Below are 25,378 nucleotides of genomic sequence, written 5' to 3' on the forward strand. Positions count from 1 at the left end.
CGATTCCCCCACCTCCCAGCCAATTACGCCTGTTTCTGTGTTGCCTCTGTTTTGCCTCTTCTAACGCTCTATAAACTCGATCTGGCCCAAAACCCCTCAAGAAGAGTGTTCCGCTGCTTCTGAGGTGCTGTACTCCCCCAGTGCATGAATTGTTTTCCCTCGAACAAAGCACATCAAACTGATTACTAAATTGTATTATTTTTGTCATTTAACAACTCCTAGAAGAAAACACAGGGAAAAATCTTCATGACGTTGGATTTGGCAGTGATTTCTTGGCTATGACATCAAAAGCACAGGCCAAAAAAGAAAACAATTAGATAAGTTGGACTTCATCAAAATGAAAAACTTTTGTGCATTAAAAGACACTATCAAGAGAGTGAAAAGACAACCCACAGAATGGGAGAAAATCATATATCTGGTAAGGAATTAATATCCAGAATATATGACGCACACCTAAAATTCAAAAACAACAACAAAAAATAACCCAGTTTAAAAATAGGCAAAGGATTTGAAAAATCCTTTCTCCCCAAAAGATAAACAAATGGCCAATAAACACAGAAAAGATGTTCAACATTGCTAGCTATTAGGGAAATGCAAATCAAAACCACAATGAGATACCACTTCATACTCATTAGGATGGCTATTAAAAACAACAACAGAAAATGAATGCTGATGAGGATGTGGAAAAATTGGAAACTTTGTGCATTGTTGGTAGGAAATGGAAAATGGTGCAGATGCTGTGGAAAGCAGCTTGGCAATTCCTCAAAAACTTAAACAGAATTACCTTCTGATCCAGCAATTCCATTTCTAGGTCTATATACCTAAAATAATTGAAAACAAGGATTCAGATGAAACGTGTACACTAATGTTTATAACAATATTATTCACATTGGCCAAAAGGTGGAAACAAGGCAAATGTCCATCAACTGATATATGGGTAAACCAAATGTGGTATGTCCATCCAATGGAATATTATGCAGCTCTAAAAAGGAATGAAGTACTGATACATGCTATACCATGAATACATCCTGAAGACGTTGTGCTAAGTAAAATAAGCCACACACAAAAGGAGAAGTATTGTATGATTCCACTCATATGAGAGGAATTTACCTAAAATAGGCAAATTCATAGAGACAGAAAGTAGAATGGAGGTTACCGGGGGCTGGAAGAAGGAAGGAATAGGGAATTAGTGTTTAATAGATATAGAGTTTCTGTTTGAGATGATGAAAGTTTCCGGAAATAGATAGGGGTGATGGTTGCACAACACGGTGAATGCACTTAATGCTGCTGATTTGTACACTTAAACATGATTAAAACGGCAAATTTTATGTTATGTATATTTTACCACAATTAAACAAAAAAACTCTGCTCCACCACATACGCTATGATCTTAGATAAGTCAGTTAAGTGCTTTGTGCCTCAGTTTCCTTGCCTGTAAATGGGAATAATAATTGGGAGGATTAAATGACATGGGACAGCTGCATTGCCTGGGGCACAGCAGATGTTCATATGTTACTTTCCCATGCTGCCTCTTTTCTCTCCCAAATAAAAACAGCTTTATTTCTCCCCTTGATTATAACACTAACACACACTCATTGTGAAAACATTCTTCTCGGACAATATCTAAAAGAGAGAGAAGCTTAATAATGAAGTTAATTTCATAATAACTTTTTAAAAGTTTAATAAAGTTTATCTAGTAATAACTTTATTATTAAGTAAACAGCAGTCTGTATGTAAATAAAAAACTATAATATAAACACATTTTAAAATAAAATATAAAGCATAACATGACAGTGCAATCAACAAACACAATAGTCGATCAATGTAAACATATCCTAAAATTTTACACAAACTTAGAATGGTCTGTATAAATTGACATTCTTGCTCTCAAAAACTTACATTCTAGTGGTGGTGGGGGTTAGAGGCAAAAAAAACAAGTAATAAGATACACATTTTTTCCTGAACAAAAATGAGATCCTTTTCCACATGCCATGCTGTAGTTTTCCTTTTCACACTGCAAATATCTTGCCAACATCCTTGTTGACTTTTCTAATATATTATTTAAAGTATTTCTTAACAGATGCCTGTGTTTTGTCACTGTGTGTTGGTGTCTGAAGTGGAGTAACTGTGGGATGCCATGTTTTTTCCCACTTCAGTCCACATACTGAATTTAGTGTGGGCGTGACTTCTACGCCAGAGCAGGGTTTCTCAAAGCATCTTCTTCAGGACACCATTCCTCCAGTGTGCCTCAGCATGCAAGGGTTCGATGGCAGGCAAAAGATGTGGGAAAGATGCCTCACACAGGGGCCAGCCTGGTGGCACTGTGGTTAAGTTCTCACGTTCCACTTTGGTGGCCTGGGGTTCACTGGTTCGGATCCCGGGTGCGGACGTACACACCGCTCATCAAGCCATGCTGTGGCAGGCATCCCACACATAAAGTAGAGGAAGATGGGCACAGATGTTAGCTCAGGGCCAGTCTTCCTCAGCAAAAAGAGGAGGATTGGCAGCAGATGTTAGCTCAGGGCTAATCTTCCTCAAAAAGATACATGAATAAAAATTTTTTTAAAAAGATGTCTTTCACATTCTCCTCTTCACTGAGAACTTGTTAAAGGAGTATTGAAGGCTCTGAGCAGTCCTGCAGTTAAGAAATTGGTTTAATTTTGTTTAATACAGTTGTCTTATCTTTTTATGACCACTGAACACTGTAGCCACAAGACCAAAGTGCCATGGTTACTCGACAAGCATGTGTGTCAGTCATTGTGTGCAAAACACAACAGTAGAGGTTTAACTAAAATGGAAAAAGGCTGCTTTTCTGACTGGTGGGGTTTTAGGATGCTGCCACTGGAAATGTTCAAAGCTATGTTGTGTCTTTGAAAATAAAGAGGAAAAAAGTTTAATAGTAGGAGAAAGTGGGTGTCTAGAAGACGTTACTTTTGGAAACTCAGGGTGAAGAGAAAACACAGATAGTAAACACACCAATGGGAAACATTATCGTAATGAGCATCTTTACAATAATCAAAAATAATGCAAATTAAAGCAGGCTCAAGGCATATTTTTTTAAAATATGGGGAATTAGGAGGAAAATGCAAAGTGATATTCCCAATGCTGGCAAGGTTGTGGTGAAACTGACGTAGTCAACCAATGATACTGTCTATTTACACAACCCATTGGAAACCAACATATAGCAAGAACCACAAAGATAAGTATCTCTTGACTGGTAATCCCACTGCTAGCAATCCAGCCTAAGGAAATATTAAGCAGGCCGGCCCCGTGGCTGAGTGGTTAAGTTTGTGCGCTCCACTGCGGCAGCCCAGGGTTTCGCTGGTTCGGATCCTGGGCGCGGACATGGCACCGCTCATCAGGCCATGCTGAGGCAGCATCCCACATGCCGCAACTAGAAGGACCCACAACTAAAAATACACAGAGGTGTACTGGGAGGCTTTGAGGAAAAAGAGAAAAATGAAAAACAAGATTGGCAATAGGTGTTAGCTCAGGTGCCAATCATTAAAAAAAGAGGAAAAAAAAGAAAGCTTACACTCAAGTACTACCAACAGCAAAATCCTGGCGTACTCTATGTTAAAGTTTCAAATGGGGGGGTGTGAGGTGAGGTAGGAGTGTCCTATTGGAGGTGACTAAGTTCAAATGGAATTAAAACAAAGTGGATATCAGTGCGTTTGAATTGCCTAAGGAATTTTAAAAACACAGATTCCAAGACTCTACCCCATTTGCACAAAGTCAGCCTCTGGCTGAGAGGTCCCCACCTAAGCTCCTATTTGTGGCTCCTCCCTCTCATCCCCCACATTCTCTCTGTTTCCATTGTAGAGCCCAGAGAGAGGGACTCCGGTTGGAGGACATTCTTTTGTGCCAAGTCAGAGGTCACTGGCCAGCCTATGAAATTTTCTGCTCTGGGGTTAATACCCAGCCCCGATCCAACCACCTAGGGGGTTGAGCAGAATAGCACAAAACACAGTCCCCTCTTCCTACCTGCCCCTCTCGTCCCAGCAGAGTCTATGCATCGGGTGGGTGTCCTGGGCTGCAAAGGCAATCCTGAAGACACCTTGTGGATCTTTTTGGGAAAAAGCAGATTATGTGACTCCAATCTTCCAGTTGACAAGAAATCAGGTTGATAGTCTAGTTTTCATCCATCGCCATATGAGGGTGCAGTCCATACAGACACTGAAATGTAATAGTGTACACCTGAAATTTACACAGTATTATAAGCCAATATGACCTCAATAAAATAATTTTTTAAAAAAGAAAAAAAAACAAGGGGGCTGGCCCCGTGGCCGAGTGGTTAAGTTCGCACGCTCCGCTGCAGGCGGCCCAGTGTTTCGTTGGTTCGAATCCTGGGCGCGGACATGGCACTGCTCGTCAAACCACGCTGAGGCAGCGTCCCACATGCCACAACTAGAAGGACCCACAACGAAGAATATACAGCTATGTACCGGGGGGCTTTGGGGAGAAAAAGGAAAAAATAAAATCTTTAAAAAAAAAAAAGAGAGAAAAAAACAAGAAATCAGGTGGAATCTTTCGATTGGGTCACGGTAGAAAAATCTCAGCAAACAAGCCTGCCTTTCTGGGCCAAGTTCTCCAACAGAGAGAAATAAATATCCCATAACCATTTAATAAACAACCACTGAGACAATTAGCAAACATAACCTCCAGTAGCATGGACTCTGGCCTCCCACAAATTTCAGAAATGTCGCTTTCAATTCATGTCAGGGTTTTAAAGTAGCACTTTCCCAAATTGTATGAGCAAATTAGCAGTTTGGAATACCACACTCAGCTTCGGCAATCCTTGCCAACCTCATCCTGCTCAGAGAAGGCCACGCTCAGGCTTTTCAGAGCAGAGAGTAACATTGTTTCTTGCTGCCCTTTGGCCACTGTGGTACGGTTAGCTGAGGAGAGGCCTTGGCAATGGCACTGCCAGAGACTGATGAACAAGGAGAAGCTGAATATGGAGGGAAGTGAGAAAAAGGAGGAGACCAGGAAGGATTGAAGCTGCCCTCTCTCCCTTAGCATCTCAAGGTCAGTGAACTTGCTGGGCTATTATGAGAGCCATTAGTCACATGTGGCTATTTAAAGATTTTATTTTTCCTTTTTCTCCCCAAAGCCCCCGGTACATAGTTGTGTATGTTTTTACTTGTGGGTCCTTCTAGTTGTGGCATGTGGGATACCGCCTCAGCATGGCCTGATGAGCAGTGCTATGTCCGTGCCCAGGAGTCGAACCAGGGAAACCCTGGGCCGTCCAAGCGGAGCGCGTGCACTTAACCACTCGGCCACAGAGCCAAACTCTGTGGCTATTTAAATTTAATTTCAATGAAACAAAATAAAAAATCCAATTCCGCAGTGGTGCTAGCCACGTTCAAGTTCTCAGTAGCCACACGTATCTGCGGGCTGCGGTGTTAGTGTAAATGTAGACCGTTTCCATTACTGCAGGGAGTTCTGCTGGATGGAGCTGCGCAGTAAGCTCTGTTCCTTCCCCACTAGCCTCCTGCCAAATGTTGATCACACTGGGTACAGATGTCACAAAGCCAGTTTGGAAAGCTCTTGCTGCTTTAGCATTTGTGCGTGGAGATCTAAAGAGCCAAAACCACGTAATAAAGGTCCTCTGAGAAGGGTGGCAATGCTCTGTTGTCACCGCTCACAGGTCTCTTGGATGGAGAATTCCCAAAGTGTTCTCTCTGCAGAGAGGGAGGGTTAATCGGTTCCTCGGTTTCCTTCTTTTCTAGTGACGTGGCCATAGCTGCCACTTCAATAAGCCAGCAATGTATTTCTGTGTCCCTGTGAGGGAGAGGAGCCTTCAAAGGGGAGATCAGTCCAGGGTTCAAATGCCATTAATGTTTGGGGGAAACATGAAAGGTTGTAGCCTAAAAATCAACTAAACCAACCCCCACCCCCCCACACACACTCCTACCAGGCCATCTACCAGTAACGGGCTACTCTGGGAGGCCTTATGGGGGCACACGTTAGCCCCCCTTACCAGGAGTGGCCGTGCCCATCAGGAAAAGCCTCAGGGGAGAGTTTCACTCAGCAGAGCTGACCCCCACCCTCAAATACGTTGTCTGGAAGATGAGAGGGCCATGCTATGGGGATGCCTGAAGCCCCACTTCCAGCCGCATCGTCCCTTAGTCTAGTCCCAGTCGTGGAGACACAGGCACAGCTGTTCCCACTGCACAGGGCTTTGGGCACTGGCCTGGTGGATGCTGCAGGTCTTCCTGCTTAACATCCCCAAACAGAACGGCTCTCTCTGCATTCCCAGCCTGCGGCTCCCAGTTCGCATGAACCTCAGAATGTGCTGAGCAGAGACCTTCTGAGCGTCTGGAGCAATCCGGCCAGCCCCGTTGCAAAACACTGATGATATCCACCCAAGTTTCCCATCTGAAGGGTTTGACTTTTTTCCAAGAGAAGCCTTAATAGATTAATTATATCTTCGCCTCTCCAGGATTTGGCAAATAAACAATGTTGCATTTATACCAACAATAGGTATAAAGCCCTAGTGTTTTATCATGAAAATTAGCCAACCTAGGTTTACCAGGAGGGATAATAGGGAGTTAAAGCACAGTATGCAAGGGGCGGGGCCGGGGGGGTTAGGGTGAACTGACTGCCTCCCTAACCCCAGGCCCTTCAGATAAAGTTTGGCAGAGTACAAATCTAAAGGCTTTTATGCTTTGCCTCCTTGGGAGCCCCTATTTCTTGATGTTTAGGAAGCATAATGCTACCCCAGATGACCGAATAGATCTTGTTTCTGTGAGTTACAGACCTCTTTGGCATTTGAATACATGGAAAATATTTGTAAAGGTTGTTTTTGACATCTTGAGGCTTCAGGAATGTTTTTGCAAAAGGGATTTTCAGGGATCTGTTTCCTGGAATGAAGTGGGACCCCAAACTTATCAGATGAATGTTCCCATGATTGAAAAATAAACTTTCTCTGTTTTTAAATAAATTTCTATGTCTGGTGACTAAAAAAACAGAGGAGGGGCCAGCCTGGTGGCTCAGTGGTTAAGTGCACACGTTCCGCTTCGGCGGCCGGGGTGCACCAGTTCAGATCACAGGTGCGGACATGGCACCGCTTGGCAAGCCATGCTGTGGCAGGCGTCCCACGTATAAAGTAGAGGAAGATGGGCACGGATGTTAGCTCAGGGCCATGCTTCCTCAGCAAAAAGAGGAGGATTGGCAGCAGATGTTAGCTCAGGGCTAATCTTCCTGGGGGGGGGGGGGGTTGGGAAATAGATGAGAAGTAGGCAGATAGATAGATTAAAAATTCAACCAGCAAGGGGTCCAACCAATATATGGGTTGAACATTCCTTGACATGTAGTACGCAATATGAAAAAAATGACCTAAAGTTTATAGGAAATGAGAGTTTTGTAATGAGAAGGAAATTATATTACAGAGTCTTAAGTGCATTTTCCTCTGTGATCCGTGAAGCAACATCAGAAAGCTTCAAGGCCATTTCAATATGGCCTGACTACCTTCGCACCCTCCTCTGCTTCCGCCCCCCACCACTCTCTGTCCCATCTTCCACGGTCCTTGGACACAGCGCCTCTTCGCACAGACTGCTCCCTCTGCCTGCTGCGTCCGCCTTCATCCAGGTCCATTTTCTGACAACGAAGCGTACTCCCACTTACTGTTGGAAACGCAGACGGCAAACGGATACTTTCAAAGTACAAAGTAGAAACGTCACAGCAAATTTGACACACACAGCCCCGTGAACCAGTTCTGCTGGTTCCAAGTTGTCCCAGAAGCCTGGCGTCTCTGAGTCCTAAGGGGCTGAGCCCCAGATCAGCCAGCGCCCCTCCCCCTGACCCCCTCCCTGGCTCTTGAGGAAGCACTCCGAGTCCCCAGAGCTGCTGCCTGCCCCTCCCTGCTCCCCACACCCAGAAATCTCTCTCCGCAGGCCTTGCCGCATCGTCGGACACACGCGGAAAGCCTAGGGTCCTGAAGCCCCGCCCCGCCAAAGCCGCCTCTCCCCGGAGCCACTTCTGACCCGGCTACAGCCTTCCTGATGGCATAAGAGCCATTTTTTTGGGCCACGGTGAACTGAGGGATCCAGGCTCAGCTCTCAGACTTGGATCGACCTCTCAGTGGCAAGGCCTGAGGGCTCGTCAGTCCCAGTAAGCCAACAGGGCATGAAGCTGCACCCTAGAATTGACAAGGAGGAGGGTGGGGGCCCCGCCTAGAGGATTCTCTTCCACAGCTGCATTTTCTGAGTGACAATCATGAGCCAGAAGGAAGAGAGAATAATCCTTCCTGAGCATCTACTATGCACTCATAATTTTTTGCACTTGGCCTTTGCGGCAACCTAAGCGGCAGTACTGTTTTCCCCGGCCCCTGCTGGTAACATCGCGGGGCCAGGGCTGGGGTGCAGACGGAGGGCCACATCCCCCGTGCCACAGGCGTCAGTGTTCTAAAGGTAAAACTCAAGCTAAGACGCTGTTAAATAAAGCATGTGCTAACCTTCTAAGTTGACAAATATCTTCATGATCACCTGGGAGGCCAAGTTTGAATTTAGAATTCTTACGCTCATCTGAGTTCTTTTCTTTTTTTTTTTTTGAGGAAGACTGGCCCTGAGCTAACATCTGCCTCCAATCCTCCTCTTTTTGCTGAGGAGAATTGGCCCTGAGCTAACATCCATGCCCATCTTCCTCTATTTTATATGTGGGACACCTGCCACAGCATGGCTTGACAGGTGGTGCAAATGTCTGCACCCGGGATCCGAACCAGTGAACCCTGGGTTGCGGAAGCAGAACCTGCAAACTTAACTGCTGTGCCACCAGGCTGGCTCCTCATCCCAGTTCTGAGCTGAAGTGTGGCGAGGCTCGGAGAACTGTTCCTTCTCTCCTCAACCCTGACTCTGTCCCAAGCCAGTGAGGACACCCGTGTGTGGAAATCAGATGTCCCTGCTGTGTCCAACTCCATCCCCGTCACGTCCTCCCCAGCAGCTGCCCTTGGCCCCCATCAGGCCTCAGACAGTCAGCATAGTACATCCTCAAGAGGACAGATCTGGGGAGCAGCCCCCACTGACCCCAGAGGTGGGTTCAGGCCAGTTTGGACAGAGAATTTCAGGGTCCCAGCCCCTGTGAGGTGGCCTAGGTGGGGAACATGGATTCTAAGGGGCAGGACCTTTGGTCCTTGAGCCCCTCACCCAGCAGGGAGCACCAGAACAGGACGCTATAGATTGGGGGCACTGGAGCAGGAGCCTGTCTTTCCTGAGCCTAAAGATTTTACTGACTTTATTTATCTCCTGCACAAATGAGCAGATCAATGTGGCTGGCCAGGAGGGGCCAATCCCCAGGAAGATGAACCTGAGGGTAGCAGAAGACCCCATCTTAATCCAGGGCGATGGAGGGTCGACCCAGTAGCACTCCATGTTCTCAGATCCCTTGCTAAGTTCATAGATGAGAAATGGAACCCACAGAGTTTAAAAATTCCACGACTGTCCCATAGCCCATAAGTGTTGGAGCTAGGCTGCCAACTTACATTGGTCTGATCCCAAGGTCCCTGCTCTTTTTTTTTTTTTTTTTTTTTTTGCTGAGGAAGATTCAGCATGAGCTAACATTCATTGCCAATCTTCCTCTTTTTTGCTTGAGGAAGATCAGCCCTGAGCTAGCATCCATGCCAATCCTCCTCTATTTTTTTGCATGTGGGACACTGCCACTGCATGGCTGGTGAGTGGCATAGGTCTGTGCCCGGGATCTGAACGCGTGAACCCAGGTCGCCAAAGTGGAGTGTGCAGAATTTTAACCACTTCGCCATAGGGCCAGGCCCAATCCCCACTCTTTCTGTACCCTACTCTACTCCTCGAAAGACCAAAGAAGAAGGTGGCTAAGGTTGAAGAGAGAAGAGGATGCAGAAAATAGAGGGCCGAATTTGAGGCTCTGGGATTTGAAGAATCTCACTTTCTGCCTGCGATGGAAACCAAAGTCCAGTCCAAGGGATTCCTGAGTGTTGCTGTGCCACCAGGCAGCTCCTGACCCTGTGCCACCCTCTGGCCCCCGTAGGCTGGACTACTGCACCTAAAATGTAGAAGCCTCCCCTTGGGTGCATATCTGGTGTCCCCCCAGCTTCTCAACTTATCTTTAAGTTTTTGCTATGATGAACTCTGACCTTTCCTCTCGTTCTTCCAAGCCATCTGCCTGCTCTGTCAAAAAAGGTGGCCTTGGGTGTGGCAGCTAATGAAGCTTTCCTCTGCAGGGGTACCTCACAGAGCACAGAGACACAAGGTATTTTTTCCTTGTTAAATTTAACTTTTAAAATTATGATCTGTTTACAGGTCTCTAATTGGCTTTGCAAAGGAAGACCAGAATGCATTATAAAACAAGATTTAAAGAAATAAAACACCTAAGTACAGATGGGAAATATGGCTGTTAAATTTATATGGCCATCAGTACACTGGAGCTTTGGTCTTCTTTGATTATCCTTTTAAGTTCAGTCGTTCTCAACCTTGGCTACACACTGGAATCACCCAGGGAGCTTTAAGAACCACGGGTGCATGCGTCCCATTCCCAGAGACTGTGACGTGACTGCTCTGGGCGTGAGGATTTTAGGAAACTTTCCAGGGGATTTTATGCACAGTTAAGATTGAGAACCATGGTTTCTAAGGGAGAGTCTTATCTTGACCCTAACCTGTGTTGCTTTTCGCGTTTGCAAGTAAGTGTCCTTGAGCCTATCAGATCCACCTCTCCCAAAGATTTCCATTTTTACCAACCAGGAAAGTTCCACTGCCTTCCTAGGTCACGTGAGTACTCTGGCATAGAGTCAAAATTCTGCCTGTGGTTATAGTTTTAAGGAAAGAGAGTCTTAATTTATCTCCTGCACAAATGAGCAAGTCAAGTGTGGCGGGCTAGGAGGGGCCAATCTCTGGGAAGATGGAACCAGCAAGAAGAAGAGGCAGGGTCCTTGGTCCAAGGGGAACCGTGGTGCCTTCTTAATCCTTGGGGGATGTAGGGTTGACACAGCAGTACTCCACATTCTCGTGTCACTCTTCCCCCTCTTCTCAGCTGTATTTGCCCAGCCACCATTGGCTGCCTGGGCTCTGGCATGCTCCCTCTGTGCCAGAATCTTCTGCTATGAGAACCGTCTAAGAAAGGTGGGAGGGGCCACAGAGGAGGATCTAAAGGCTTGAGAGCTCAGGCCCCCCTCCCACCTCCTCAGAGTCATTCCAGGAGCCCTGGTCACATGGCTTGCCACCCACTCATTTGCTCGTGACCCGAGCCTTGGTTAAGGACAGTTACCCACCGCAGCCTATCAAGCGCAGCCACTACAACCTCAGAGAACTTGTACAACAAGTTCCACAACAAGGTCTGGCCTGCGGCTCTGGGAACTCAGCTGGGGACTGCGGTTCCCCGAGGCGAGGGTGGGGCTCTCAGAGCCCTCTCACATGGCCTTTCTTCATAGACTGAGCGTGGCCTTTGTGCTCACCCTTCGGTCATCCACAGATCTAAAGATTCACGACCATGCTTGTGGTCAGCCCAAATAGCCGGCTGAGCTCTGCTCCTGACCCACGATGGGACGGGCCTGGGAAGAAAATGCCCACATTGTTTCATTATGAGATCAGGCATAGCTTTCCCAAATGCCTTTAATATTTCTGCCAGTCTTGGCAGGTTATTTTCATTCTTCACCAGGGCACAGAAAACTATTGTTTCCAAGAACTCGCAAACTCCCTCTAGTGTATACAATAGACTGGGCATTATTTGAGCATCAAAATTTTGAAGGACCTAAGGAGATAATTAGAAATTTGGACTAAGACTTATGAATTATGATAATCAAACATAGAGGTGATATTTATGGTAGCAAAAAAATATAAATAACCTAAATAGGGAAGTGGAAAAATAATCATGTTACATTATGGGCTTTAACTTGGAAATATGGTGTTTATGAAAGACTTTTTTTTTTTTTTTTTGGAGGAAGATAAGCCCTGAGCTAACATCTGTCACCAATCCTCCTCTTTTTGCTGAGGAAGACTGGCCCTGGGCTAACATCCATGCCCATCTTCCTCTACTTTATATGTGGGACGCCTGCCACAGCATGGCTTGACAAGCAGTGCCATGTCTGCGCCCGGGATCCGAACTGGCGAACCCTGGGCTGCCAAAGCGAAATGTGCAAACCTAACTGCTGTGCCACCAGGCTGGCCCCATGAAAGATTTTTTAATGATACGGGGGAAATGCTCACGATACAATGGTGTTATTGAAATTGCATATCCATTGAGATATAAACGCTGTAAAAACATATGTAAGGGGGAGGGATGAATAGGCAGAACACAGAGGATTTTTTAGGGCAGTGAAAATACTCTGTGTGATATTGTAATAATGAATACGTGTCATTATACATTTGTCCAAACCCACAGAATGTACAACACCAGGAGTGAACCCTCATGTAAACCATGGACGTTGGGTGATAACGATGTGTCAGTGTAGGCTCATCAGTTGTAACAAATTTAGTGAATGCCAAACCTGAACCTGACGTCTGTCTCCTGGAAACTTGTGCCCATCGGTCCCATAGTGACTCAGAGCACCTCCTCTTCCTCGTGACCGTCCTTCAGATGTCTACAGATCACAGGAACATCCCCCTGAGTATTTCCTCTGCTTCCAGCTAAGCTTTTATATTTCCTTGGACCATTTTGGTTTTTTCAGCCACTTTATCTTCCTCCGAACAAGAAGCTGCCTTGTTCTTAGATGACCCATCTCCATGGCCAGAGTGGATGGGTACAGAGGAGGTATTGACGCAAGCTGTCCGATCCGATTTCTGCTCTCGGATTTTTCAAACTGGCGCTGAAGTCAGTCAGATCCTCTCTGGGTAGGAGCTGACGGATGTGAGGTTTGGGATGTGTTGACAGCCGTGTTTTCTGCCGTGTGTGGGAAGAACACCATGTAAGAGAGACAATGAAGGTGACCCTGAGAGGAGCAGAGAAATGGAGGGGGAGGGACTGCCGGCAGCCTTCGGGCATCTGGATGCGGTTGCCCCGGAAGCCCAGCGCTATCCCTGTCCTTCCGGTGGATTGTCATTCAATCCTTTTTGTATTCTGTGAACCAATAAAGTCCCTTTGTCTAAACCAGTTTACAGTGGATTTCTGAGACTTTCAAATAAGAGAATCAAACTGGCCACATCTGAAAACCTAGAGCGTGGGCTTTGGAATTCAAAAAGCCTCGGTTTGAATCCTATGTTCGCCACTTATTACCTTTGTGATCTTTAGGAAATTTCCTAAGTACTCTGACCTCGTTTTCTTCACCTGTAAAATGGGACCAGCATTCGGTACGTTACCGCTTTGCTATAAGGAATAAGGAAGGATCCTGCCTATAAAGGCCACTTCTGCACCTGACACACAGTAGTCTCATCCCATTGGCAACAGCAAAGCAAATTTTATCTTTATTACTACCGAGTTTCAGTTAATTCAGGCATTTACACAAGCTGTCACAAAATTTGTTTCCTCACCCTGAACTGACTTTTTGAGCCTAATTGCTGGATTTTCAGAATGTTTCTGCTCACTTTCCCCTTTGTTAATTCCAGAAAAATTGTTTAACAGAAATGTTGAAGTTTTTCAAAGGACAGATGCTCCTCTGTCCCCTAGGAAGCTTCTGACTTGTGTTGTTTTCAGAGTTTCATGACCAGGGCAACAGAAGCAGTCAATGTTTGAAGAAGTCTTTCTCCTCTGCTGTGGGTAAATTCTTGGGCCCTTTCCCAGAAATGACTTTCCAGAATAATTGTTCTAGAAAGCTCCACGGAGACTGCCTGTCTGCTGAACTGTCACACGTTGGAGTTAATTCACAGTTCCCGTCATCTATCCACAATGATATGCAAAAAGCCCTTGGCTTGGAGATGGAAGATTCTAGGCTCAATTTCCAGCTTTCGAAGTTTCCAGACTCCTCGGGTTACGAGTAAGTGTTCACTTGAGGTGTTGAAACATTGGATGGAATGATTCATCTGCTTGTAATTCATTCAACACACATTTAACAAACACACTTCCTGTCCCAGGTCCTGTAGGGGCTGGTGCAGGAGTTCTAAGATGAACTCAGCTACTGACCTCAAACAGATCATGTTCTAATGGAAGAGAGCAGTCACATACAGCTGTCATTTAACAGATATAATAACGTAAGTAATGGTAGCTGCGGGAACAAACCCCCCAAGTCTCGGTGGCTTATCATGAAAAAAAGTTTGTCTTTTGGCTGGTGCAAAGTCCTCCGTAGGTTGGGAAGCCCTCCTCCTTCTTATAGCCACACCACAGGGGACATGTTGTTGTCACAGTGGGGTCAAGACAGATGGAGGAGGTACATTGGCTCTTAACCGCGTTGGTCCAGAAGTAACACACGTCACTTCCGCTCATAGTCCGTTGGCTAGAACTGGTCACATGGTCACCCCCACGCTAACTTCTGTGGAAGCCAGGAAACCTAGGGGAGCTCAGAGATTGGTGGTGAGCTCTAACTGTCTCTGCCCCTGTAGGTAATGCCGGGATGCCCGTGAGCGAGGGATCATGGGTGAATCACGACTCCCAGATTTGAGTAACAAACCAGCCTGAGCTGGCATAGGCAGAAAAGGAAGTTTATTATAAGAATGGTAAGGATTTGGGGGTGTCTTTGAGAACCAAATGGCAGAAATGCAACTGGGCATAAGGCAGGGGTTAGAATCAGGAAAAGCAAAGGCATTGAGACACGTCTATTGATTTGGTTACCACTCTGTGAGGAGAAAAGGAAGTAGCTGGCTTTTAGCATCACGGACAATCCATTAGGCGTGATTTGTGGGGAGTTCAGGTGTTCCTGATGAGGGATATTTCATCCACACCAAGGAGAGAGGGAGGAAGGGAGGAAGGAAGGGCATTCCAAAGGAGGTGATGTCTGCCCCAAGTTTTTTCTTTAATATATATTTTTATTGTGGTGAAATTGCCCTGAGTTCTGAAGGCTAAGAAGGAGTTTGTTAGGTGAAGACAGAGAGCAAGGTGATTCCAGGCAGCAGATACAAAGAACTGGATGCATGAAAGAGCTTGGAATATGTTGGGAAATAAAAGTGCTCTTCATGGCTAGCGTTTAGGATGAAGTGACGGATACCATAAGTTGACTACCCAATGTACAGTCTCCCTTCTTCTTTCTCGCTAATAGATAATAGATTTTATCTGAGGCATCTGTAGTAGCGTTTCCAAGGTGATCATGACAAGGTGATCTAGGCCAAATATGACAATTCTGTTCCTTACTTTTTAGATTCCTTTGAAGCCAGTGATGGCCATGTGACTTTTTTTCTGGCCAATGAAAACTAAGCAGAAGTCAGCTGAAGGGTGTTTCTGGAAAATCTCTTGCTGTCATGATAAAAGGAAAAAGATGCAGCAGCTATGGCTCTTTGTCTTTTCTCCCTTCTTCCTGCTTTATGTGATGATGTGATGACTGGAACTATGGCAGCCATCCTGAGCAATGAGGCAAGAAACATAAGTAGAAGACAACATTCCATGGATAGCACAGGAAAGACAGAAGGAGTCCATGTCCCTGATGGCATCACTGAGCAGCCAAACCATTGCCATCAATTTCTCACCTCTAGATTTTTTGTGTGAGAAAAATAAACCCCCCGTTTGTTGAAACTGTGTGTATCAGATATTTGTGCACCACATTGCATCTCTAAACCTTTGATTCCAGTCATGTATATGTTTTGCAAACATTTTCTCCCCATCTGTGGCTTGTCTTTTGGTTTTCTTAACAATAGTTTTCAAAGAGCAAAAGTTTAAATTTTGATGGAGTCCATTGTATCAATCTTTTCCTTTTCAGGTTTGTGTTTTTTTATGTTCTTTGCTTACCTAAGGTCACAAAAGTTTTCCTCCTGTTTTGTTTTTTTTTTTAGAAGATTTATCGTTTCAGCTCTTACACTTAGGCCTATGAATGCTTTTGAGTTAATATTTTATATGGCTTGATATATGAGTGAAGGTTATTTTTTTTTTGCCTTATAGATACCCAGTGGTTCCATTTGTTGAAAAGTCTATTCTTCCCCCATTTTAAGTACCATGGCATCTTTGTCAAAATCAATTGACCATGTTAGAATGGGTCTATTTCTGAAATCTTTTGTTCCATCGATTTTTTTTATTGTTGTTCCATTGATTTTTGTGTCTACCTTTGTGCTAGCATCTTGCTGACTTTGGTAGCACTATAGTGTATTGTAAATGGAGGTGATTTTTTTTTTTTTTTTTGGTGAGGAAGATTGGCCCTGAGCGAACATCTATTGACAATCTTTCTCTTTTTACTTAAAGGAAGATTGTCCCTGAGCTAACATCTGTGCCAATCTTCCTGTATTTTGTATGTGGGACAACCTCCACGGCATGACTCCCTCTCTCAATAAGCAGTGAGTGGGTCCGCACCCAGGATCTGAACTGGTGAACCCCATGCTGCCGAAGCAGAGTGTGCAAACTTAACCTCTATGCCCCTGGCCAGCCCCTGGAGTTGATTTTTAAATTTTAGTTTCTAATTGCTCATATCAGTATATAGAAATGCAATTAATTTTTGTATATCGCCCTTGAATCTTTCACTTTTGCTGGAATCACTTATAATTCTACAGCTTTTTTCTTCTTTTGGTGTATTCCTAGGATTTGTCTGGGTACACAGTCATGATGTCTACAAATAAAGTCAATTTCTCCTTTATGCAATCGATTGTTATCTGTCAGGATTTATTCCTTATCTTTGGGCCTTAACCAGTTGACCACATGTGGCTCAGCATGACCTTCTTCATGTTTGTCCTGCCTGATGTTCATTGAGCATCTTGAATCTGTAAATTCATATTTATAATCAAATTTGGGAAAATTTCAGCCATTATTTCCTCACATGTTTTTTCTGCTCCATTCTCTTGCTGTCCTCTCCTTCTGGAACTCCGCTTACATATATGTTAGACCATCCGATACTCAGGTCCCTGAGTCTCTGTTCTTTTTTTTAAAAAAAATCTTTTTCTCTCTGTTCTTCAGATTATATAATTTCTATTGCTCCATGCTAAAGTTCACTTACTCTTTCCTCTGTTATTTTCATTACATTTAAAAAAATTAAGTATTGTGTATTTTCATTTCTAGAATTTTCATTTCATTTAAAAAATAATTTTGATTTTTCTTTGTTGAGATTTTCTCTCTTTTCATTCATTGAAAGCATATGTTGTTTTCAATGAGAATAGTTACACGTTGAGAATACATTTGAGAATAGTTGAGAATGCATTGGGAAACAGTGAGAATAGTTATGACAGCCTTTTAAAAATCCTCATCTTCTAGTTCTAAGATCTGGATTATCTTGGAGTCATTTTCAATTGATTTTCTTTTCTCTCGAGGATGTGTTCCATTTTCCTGGTTCATCTCACACCGGGTTATTTTATCTTTAGTAAACTGGACACTATGACAATGGTGTCACCTTGTACAACTTCCCAACTTTGCATGTGTCCTCTGCACCACGGTCTGCCTGTTTCTGTCCCCCTCTGGTGCCTTCAGGGAACCACTATTTGTGTCATGCCCAGATTTTATTACTGTGGTCTGTGGGATAATCTGTCTAGTAGGATCTCATTTAGTCAGATCTGTAAACAGACTTCTGTGTGGGTTTTGAATTCACGTTGGCCTGACAGCCTCTCACCTCAGGGACAAGCCCCATGCCTTTCATTTTTCTGCCCTGAGGCTTCTTCAGTGCTGCCGTATGGGAGAGCTGGCATTCACACAGCCCAAAAAGGTGGGGGAGTTAAGGGTTCTGGGGCAGCCATCAAATAGTGGGGGATGGAAGTCAGTGGATCAATACTTCTCCGTCTTGACTTAAGAGAAGGCAATTCCAAGAAGATTTCTGTGTGCTCCTCAGAGGGCCCTGGCAGGATTGAGGCCCCGTGGGCCCACTGGTGGCCAACATAACAACATACCCTTTAATTGGCTTCTCCTCTTTCCCTGTTTCACTTTCTCTTGTACCTCACTCTTCTGGGGTCAACTCCCAAGTAAACTGTCTGCATTCAAGTTCTTGTCTCAGTTTCCATTTTTTTGTGTGTGAGGAATATTAGCCCTGAGCTAACTGCTGCCAATCCTCGTTTTGCTGAGGAAGACTGGCCCTGAGCTAACATCCATACCCGTCTTCCTCCACTTTATATGTGGGACGCCTACCACAGCATGGCGGGCCAGGCAGTGTTATGTCTGCACCCGGGATCCGAACCAGCGAACCCCGGGCCGCCAAGAAGCTGAATATGCAAACTTAACTGCTGTGCCACCGGGCCGGCCCCTCAGTTTCCATTTTTGGAGGGAACGCAGGCCAAGGTTCAATTGTCAGTCCCATTTTCTCCCCAGCTACGTTGGGAGCAGATAAGTAGGAGAGCTAGGCTGGATCCTGGGTTTTTTTTAAGATTTTAATTTTTCCTTTTTCTCCCCAAAGCTCCCTAGTACATAGTTGTGTATTTTTAGTTGTGGGTCCTTCTAGTTGTGGCATGTGGGACGCTGCCTCAGCACGGCCTGAGGAGCGGCACCATAGTCCGCACCCAGGATCCGAACCAGCGAAACCCTGGGCCACTGAAGCAGAACGTGTGAACCCAACCACTCAGCCACTGGGCCGGCCCCTGGGATCCTGCTGGTTTTTTTTTTTTTTTTTTTTTGAGGAAGATTAGCCCTGAGCTAACTGCTGCCAGTCCTCCTCTTTTTGCTGAGGAAGACTGGCCCTGAGCTAAAATCCACGCCCATCTTCCTCTATATGTGGGACACCTACCACAGCATGACATGCCAAGTGGTGCCATGTCCACACCCAGGATCCGAACCGGTGAACCCTGGGCCGAGGAAGCGGAACGTGTGAACTTAACCACTGTGCCCCTGGGCCAGCCCGCTGGGATCCTATTTTTAAAGGCCTTAAATGCCACCTAAGAAGTTTGGATTCTATTCTGGAGGGAAGAAGAAAGAATTGGAAGATACCGAGAATGAGAATGATCAGACTGTTTAAGATCTTTATTGTCCCAAGATTTGAAGATTCTCTGACTTGAAATCACTGAATTTCGGTTTCTGTAATTAATGAATTGAGAAAGTAGCACTTCCCTGTCTATTTCACACAGTTGTTACAGAGACCAATTTACATAATGCTCATTCCACAGGGGCTAAATAAAAATAGGGTGTTTCTACTATTACTTCTGTCTAAAGTAAGTTGTATGTTAGTGTGGGAACTAAGCATTCTAATACTTTTTAGAAACCTTATTTGCTTATTAGGATTTGCAATTGTGGCAAAAGCACATTTTCAGCATTCAATTTCATGGGCCGTGGAATCCAAATGCAATTTTGGGTTGTATCTGTAAGATAACAGAACAATAAACTCTACTCTAATATATCCGTACGGAGTTATAGATCCTAAACTAACAAGGGTCTTAGATAGAGATGGGCCTTCTAAGACTGATGTGGAAATGCTGGGATGTCTCGGGCTTCTTCCATCTATCTGCTCTGCCAGCTCGAGAGGGTGGCTTCCATCTTCAAAGGCTCTAGATGATTGTTGCGACTTCAGAGATCATGTCCCCTTTCAGGGAGGAGGGAAGTAATGGGAAGGGAAAAGGGTGAGACTTCAAGTTGAGTCGATGCCTCTCCTCCAAGAACTTTCTAGAAGTTTCATCTAATGATTTCTATTTATGTCGTACTGGCCAGCCTTTCAGCACAAGGAGAGCTGGAAAATGTGGTCTTTTAGCTGGGCTTTAGTTACTTTCTGAGATTCAATTTCTGCTTCCGTAAAATGGTGCTAAAAATTTGTACTTTACAAATTTGCAGTTGATAGAACCATTTTGGGGATTCTGTGAGATAATCCCTATAATGTGCCTGGCACCATGCCTGGCACAGTATAGATGCTCAACGCATATCTGTTGAATCTAAATCTAACAGTTTCCTGTGCCAGGCACTAGGCTAGAAGTGAGAAACAAAACAGGACATATTCTCTGCCTTCAGGGAACTCTAAGTGTGAGAGTTTGTTTGTGTATGTGTCACGCGGAAACTGTGCTGTTCCCCCAGACCCCCTCTTTAGTGCCCTCACGCCTGTACCCCAGAAGCTGGGAAGAGTGGTGGCTGATGGCTCCCAGCCACATACCTCAATAGGAATTGCCTTCAGCTGGAGGGAACAGCCTGCCTCCTGGTTATGCTCCCTCCTAGGGGTGGTCCAAGGCCAATGATTGCCTAATGCATGGGTAAAAAGCCCAGCCTCTTTGCCTCAATTTTGGGACAACTCTGAAGGGCCATCATGGCTCCAGAACTCCCTGAACGACCGACTAAGACTCGTTTGCAGCTGCATTTCGTCTTTCTTCCCCAAGCCTCCTCACCTTCTTACGTGCATGTCTCTCAATAGCATTCCCAGTAACTCTTCTGCATGCAGCCTTCCTTCCCAGAGCCCATTTCCAGGAAACCCAACCTATGACACACGACAGGTTACTGCACAAGAGATTTCGCAGGTGTCTTCAATTACAAGGGCTGGGGACAGGAACCGGAGAGTCATCCGGCCGGCTGTTCTCATCTCTTCATCGCTCCTCTGCATCTTCTCTGCATGACTGCTTCCTGACAAGCCAGGCTTTCCGTGACCTCTGGTAGCCCTGATGCCATCTCAAAACTTCTTTTCAGCTTTCTCTCCCACTGCTAACTCCCTCCTTCTCTGGATATTTCTGTACAAGTTCCCGTAAAGAACATCTGACAGGCTCAGCTCGTCTTTTCAAGTCAGGCCACCTCATAGACTGCCAGCAAACCTATAGGTTGGCTGACCTTGGCTCAGGGACCTGCCTCTGGTCCAGTCAGCTGTGCTTGTGGGGAGCAGGGAGCGGGGTAGGGCTCGTGGGCCTAGGGCCTCCCCTTCAGCAGGGCTAGTGGTGTGGGGGTGGGGTTGGGACTTTGGCTAAGGAGTCCGGTGCATTATAAAGGGTGGTCTCAGAGCAAATGAAGCCCCTGAAAACCCAGGTGAAAGGAAAGGGGAAGCAAGGGGAAGCATGTCAGGTGAAGCAAGGAGGCCCCTGTGTTCTTGGCTATGGAGAAGACCAACTGGATTTGGAATGTAGGGTTCAAGGAGGCAGAGGGAAGAACGGGATTGAAGCTAAAGCGTTGGCCCTGCCCAGTTTCAAGGGAGGTTGAACCCCAGATAGCAGACCATGGGAAGAAAGCAGCGGAGGGAGCCGGGTCTGACAGCAGGAGAGAGAAGGGAGCCGGGCAGGTGGTCAGGTGTCACTGGTGGTCAGGTGTCACTGGGACCTATTTATTTAGTTACTTATTGTTCTCTACAGGACACGTTGTGCTCCACAGGGAGACCTCAGCTTGCGCATGGGGCAGTGCTTCCAGACCACGTGCCAGCCACTTAGAGTATTTTCTTCCCCCTCCCATGCCCATAGCAACAGCCTTCGGGTCTGAAAAGTCCCCACAGCTGAATTTCCTCCTGCAGCTTGCTCTGTCTGAGGGAGGCATGGTACATCCTCACGTCTGAGGACGCCCACAGCTCCGTTTTACATTGCTTTGACCCTCTCACACACTGCATGAGATAGAGCAAGAGGCATTATCCGCTCTTTATGATGCTGTCTGATACGGTAGCCACTAGCGCATGTGGCTCCTTAAATTACACTAAATAAATAAAAAAAACTGTCCCCAGTCGCACTAGCCACATTTCAAGTGCTCAGGAGCCCCACGTGTCTAGTGGCTACCATATTGGCTAGCAGATATAGAACATTTCCATCATTCTAGAAAGTTCTCTTGGACAGTGCTGCCTCAGAATGTGAGCTTCAAGTGTGTGTCTATCTTATTCTTTGTGGTACCCCAGACCCCGTGACAGTGCTGAGCACATAGCACGTGCTCAATAAACAGTTGCGGGATGAGTGAACGGATGAGCAAATCTCCACTTACAGAGGAGGAAAAGGAGATTTGGTGAGGTGAGTTACTTCCGTGGGTGGTCCAGCAGATAGGTGACAGAGCTGGGACTCCATCCTAGTCCTTCCACCTCCAAGTACAGGCCTTGCTCAGCCTCTCCCTGCAGCTGCCTGGATTTGCCCCCCGACCCCTAACAGGAGAAAGTGGTCCTCCGCTGTCACATCAGCAACCTCCTGCCAGCTGACTGGAAAACCACTTTAAAAATGGCTTATGAGGGACATTTTCCAAGGTAAAGGGAATAGGAATATGTGGAAAATATAGAAAAGTAGAAAGAAAAGCTATTCATTCCTCTAACACTAAAACCAGCTCAGTTACCATTTTGGTACATTTCCTCCCAATCTCTTTTCTGTACTGAAGTGTTTGAGGCTTTCCACAGGGTTGCGCCATTTTGTTTTGAAAATGGATTTGCTAAGAAGTTACTCAGGCCAGCAGCTTTCTATTTCCTTCTCCCAGCCTCCTCTTGAAGCTTCTGGCCCCTTTTATCTCTTTAGATATCAGTATAGTCCTGAATTCATGGATGTTTCCCTCATCCATAAAGGTGCCACAGCCATAATAAGGTAGAGCTGAAGGCAGGGACCAAAAGGATATTAAAGCTGGGAGGTTGGGGCTGGAGAGTTGCTACCTGCCTGTGAGGGGAGTCCAGCCACAGGCTCTGTGTTTGCAGGGAGATGAAAGTGAGTTGCCTGAGTAAAAAAAGCTAGGAGTCACAAAGGCTTCTTCGATGTGGAAGCAGAACCAGAAGAATGCCACGTCCCGCTCGGGGCCCTGTGCAGGTGTGAGTTCCTACCACTTGTATGGTATGGGGATTCCAAGTGGAAAAACTAGTGTAAAAACTTGTGGGACAGGTAAAACTTGGGGGACCTGAGGCTCCATGAAACCCCCCGGGTAGGGACACTTCCACAGCTGGGGGTCCGGATGCTCACAGAAACCCGATGGAGATGGGCTTGCAATTCACTTACAAACCCACGTGAAGAAATGAGCCACACTCAGTCAGCAGCTGCCACAAATAGGAGCCTTTGCACCCCAAGAACTAAAGATAATAAAACAACTTGAAAGAAACCTTAAAACAAGCAGGTTGACATTTTTTGAAGAGATAAAGGAACAGGTATGTTAAGCTTTAAAGCCAGAGCAGGACAGCATGAGAAAAGAATAGGCAGGTTTGAAAAGTGTCTGCATGGAAATTCTAGGGAAGATATAATTATTGAAATAAAGAGAGCCTATGAATTCAGAGATGTGAGGAGAGAGCGGGAATGGCCTTTTAAAGGATGTTTCTGTTGATACAATTATTAACCTTCCCTATGAACCAGGCCCTGTTTGGGATTTCAGATATATTAACTCATTAGATGTGCACAACCTTATAAAGTAGGCGATGCTGTTCCATACAGGGGAGGCAGGGAATATTCTGATGGACCTATGGACCGGCCATCCCCAGGACAGTCAAAGAAGAAGAATAAAATGTTGTGTATAAAATAAAGCACTTTAGGGGCCGGCCCTGTGGCTGAATGGTTAAGTTCTTGAGTTCTGCTTCAGTGGCCCAGGGTTTTGCCGGTTCGAATCCTGGGCGTGGACATGGCACCGCTCATCAAGCCACAACTAGAAGGACCCACAACTATGTACTGGGGTGCTTTGGGAGAAAAAGGAAAAATCAAAAAAAAAAAAAAAAGGCACTTTTTTTTTTTTTTGCTATTTATTTTTTTTATTTTTATTTTTATTTTTTTAGGTTTTTTTTTTTTTTTTAATGTTATGATAGATTACAAGCTTGTGAGACTTCAGTTGTACATTTTTGTTAGTCATGTTGTGGGTACACCACTTCCCCCTTCGTACCCTCCCCCCACCCCCCCTTTTCCCTGGTAACCACCGATCAGATCTCCTTCTCAATATACTAATTTCCACCTATGAGTGGAGTCATATAGAGATCGTCTTTCTCTGACTGACTTATTTCGCTTAACATAATGAAAAATAAGGCACTTTTTACATGGATTATCTCATTGAATCCTCATTTGAAAATCTCCTTAATCCTCAAAAAAATTCCTCAAGGCAGGTGTTATCATCACCTCCATTTTGTGGCTGAGGAGACTGAGCTGACAGCCATTAAGAAAATAAGTTCGGGGGCTGGCCCCGTGGCCGAGTGGTTAAGTTCGCGCGCTCTGCTGCAGGCGGCCCAGTGTTTCGTCGGTTCGAATCCTGGGCGCGGACATGGCACTGCTCGTCAGACCACGCTGAGGCAGCGTCCCACATGCCACAACTAGAGGAACCCACAACGAAGAATACACAACTATGTACCGGGGGGTTTTGGGGAGAAAAAGGAAAAAAAATAAAATCTCAAAAAAGAAAAAAGAAAATAAGTTTGCGTGCTGCACTGCAGGCAGCCCAGTGTTTCGTTGGTTCGAATCCTGGGCGCGGACATGGCACTGCTCATCAAGCCACGCTGAGGCAGTGTCCCACACGCCACAGCTAGAAGGACCCACAACGAAGAATATACAACTATGTACCGGGGGGCTTTGGGGAGAAAAAGGAAAAAAGTTATTGTTACCGAACCTGAAGTGAGTTCACTCACCCGTTGCGCAGCAAGCCAATCTCTGACACCGGGGGTGGTGGAAGAAAGTAGGAACTTTATTTTTGCACAGCGCTGAGCAAGGAGAGAGGGCAGCTAACGCTTACATCCCAAACTCCCCGAAAAGCTAAAAGGAAGGGTTTTTATTTGGGGCTTTAGGTAGGGGAGGGGGAGCATATGGCCTTGCTGGTCGGAGCTTTCCCACCAGCCTATCTTTGGCCTTGAGACACTTGCAGAGAGGAGGGAGCCCGTGACCTTGCTGGTCAGCAGCTTTCCCACCAGCTCGTATCTCTTTGTGGGGAGGAGATGGTCGAGGTGCTTGTCCTTGACGGTGTCTGTCTCCATGGAGGATAGCGGATTCTGGAGCCAGGAAGCCAGAGAGTAAGCAGGGAATGAGTGTTTTGGTTTTAACCCCATATATGCTGGGTTTAATGTGGGGAAACTGACACCAGGGTCGGTATCATTATATCTTTTTAAAAAAAAAAGAAATCTCCCTCGTGTTTACACAGTCACCAAGCACTGTAGTTGGGACTTAAATCGAGGCAGGTTGAATCCACAGTCCAAGCTCTTAACGATGATGCTAAGGAGCCTGCAGTTGTTCATTCTGACTTTAAGTTTATGCTTCTCTTATTACCGAATGGACAATTCAGTCACTGATTCAAAGGTACCCATGGGTCTCCCACTTCCCTCCCCCACCTCTGTCACTCTCCCAGGGCCACCAGTGTTCCCAGTTTCTTGTGTAACCTTCCCGAGCCATTTTATGCCTATAGAGGCAAATGTCTACAGATACAGTTATATACAAGTCTCTCCATCTACAAGGATGGGTATTCTTTCTCCCTTTGTACACAGGCGGAAGTTTCCTCCACGCCTGCTCTTATCTTGCTGTTTTCATTTAACAGTCTACCCTGGAGAACATTCTGTATTCGTGTAGAATAATAATAATAGTATAGAATATTTACTATTACTAACAATATAGAATAAGGTAGAGGTATAGAA

At 45.5% G+C, this 25,378-nt stretch overlaps 2 long non-coding RNA genes across 4 annotated transcripts in view; one reads left to right on the plus strand and one right to left on the minus strand.

Annotated features, from left to right (window-relative positions):
* Positions 1–179: 179 nt before the first annotated feature.
* On the minus strand, positions 180–24,503 carry LOC138920777 (uncharacterized). Its single transcript, XR_011432562.1, has 3 exons — positions 24,386–24,503; positions 3,985–4,176; positions 180–2,635 (listed from the first exon to the last, which is right to left on the minus strand). It is a non-coding gene; the product is annotated as an uncharacterized lncRNA (long non-coding RNA).
* LOC111770720 (uncharacterized) overlaps positions 4,696–25,378 on the plus strand; it is a 28,217-nt gene continuing 7,534 nt past the window's right edge. Inside the window, exons 1-5 of one of the 3 annotated variants that reach the window (XR_011432559.1) lie at positions 4,696–5,028; positions 10,130–10,224; positions 12,349–13,876; positions 13,974–14,090; positions 15,191–16,614. This is a non-coding gene — a long non-coding RNA (uncharacterized lncRNA). Of the gene's footprint in view, positions 5,029–10,129; positions 10,225–12,348; positions 13,877–13,973; positions 14,091–15,190; positions 16,615–25,378 lie in introns of those variants that run through there. The other 2 variants (XR_011432560.1, XR_011432561.1) reach the window with 2 other exon arrangements.

Source organism: Equus caballus, chromosome 25 (genome assembly GCF_041296265.1).
Source record: "Equus caballus isolate H_3958 breed thoroughbred chromosome 25, TB-T2T, whole genome shotgun sequence".
NCBI classification, from domain to species: Eukaryota; Metazoa; Chordata; class Mammalia; order Perissodactyla; family Equidae; genus Equus; species Equus caballus.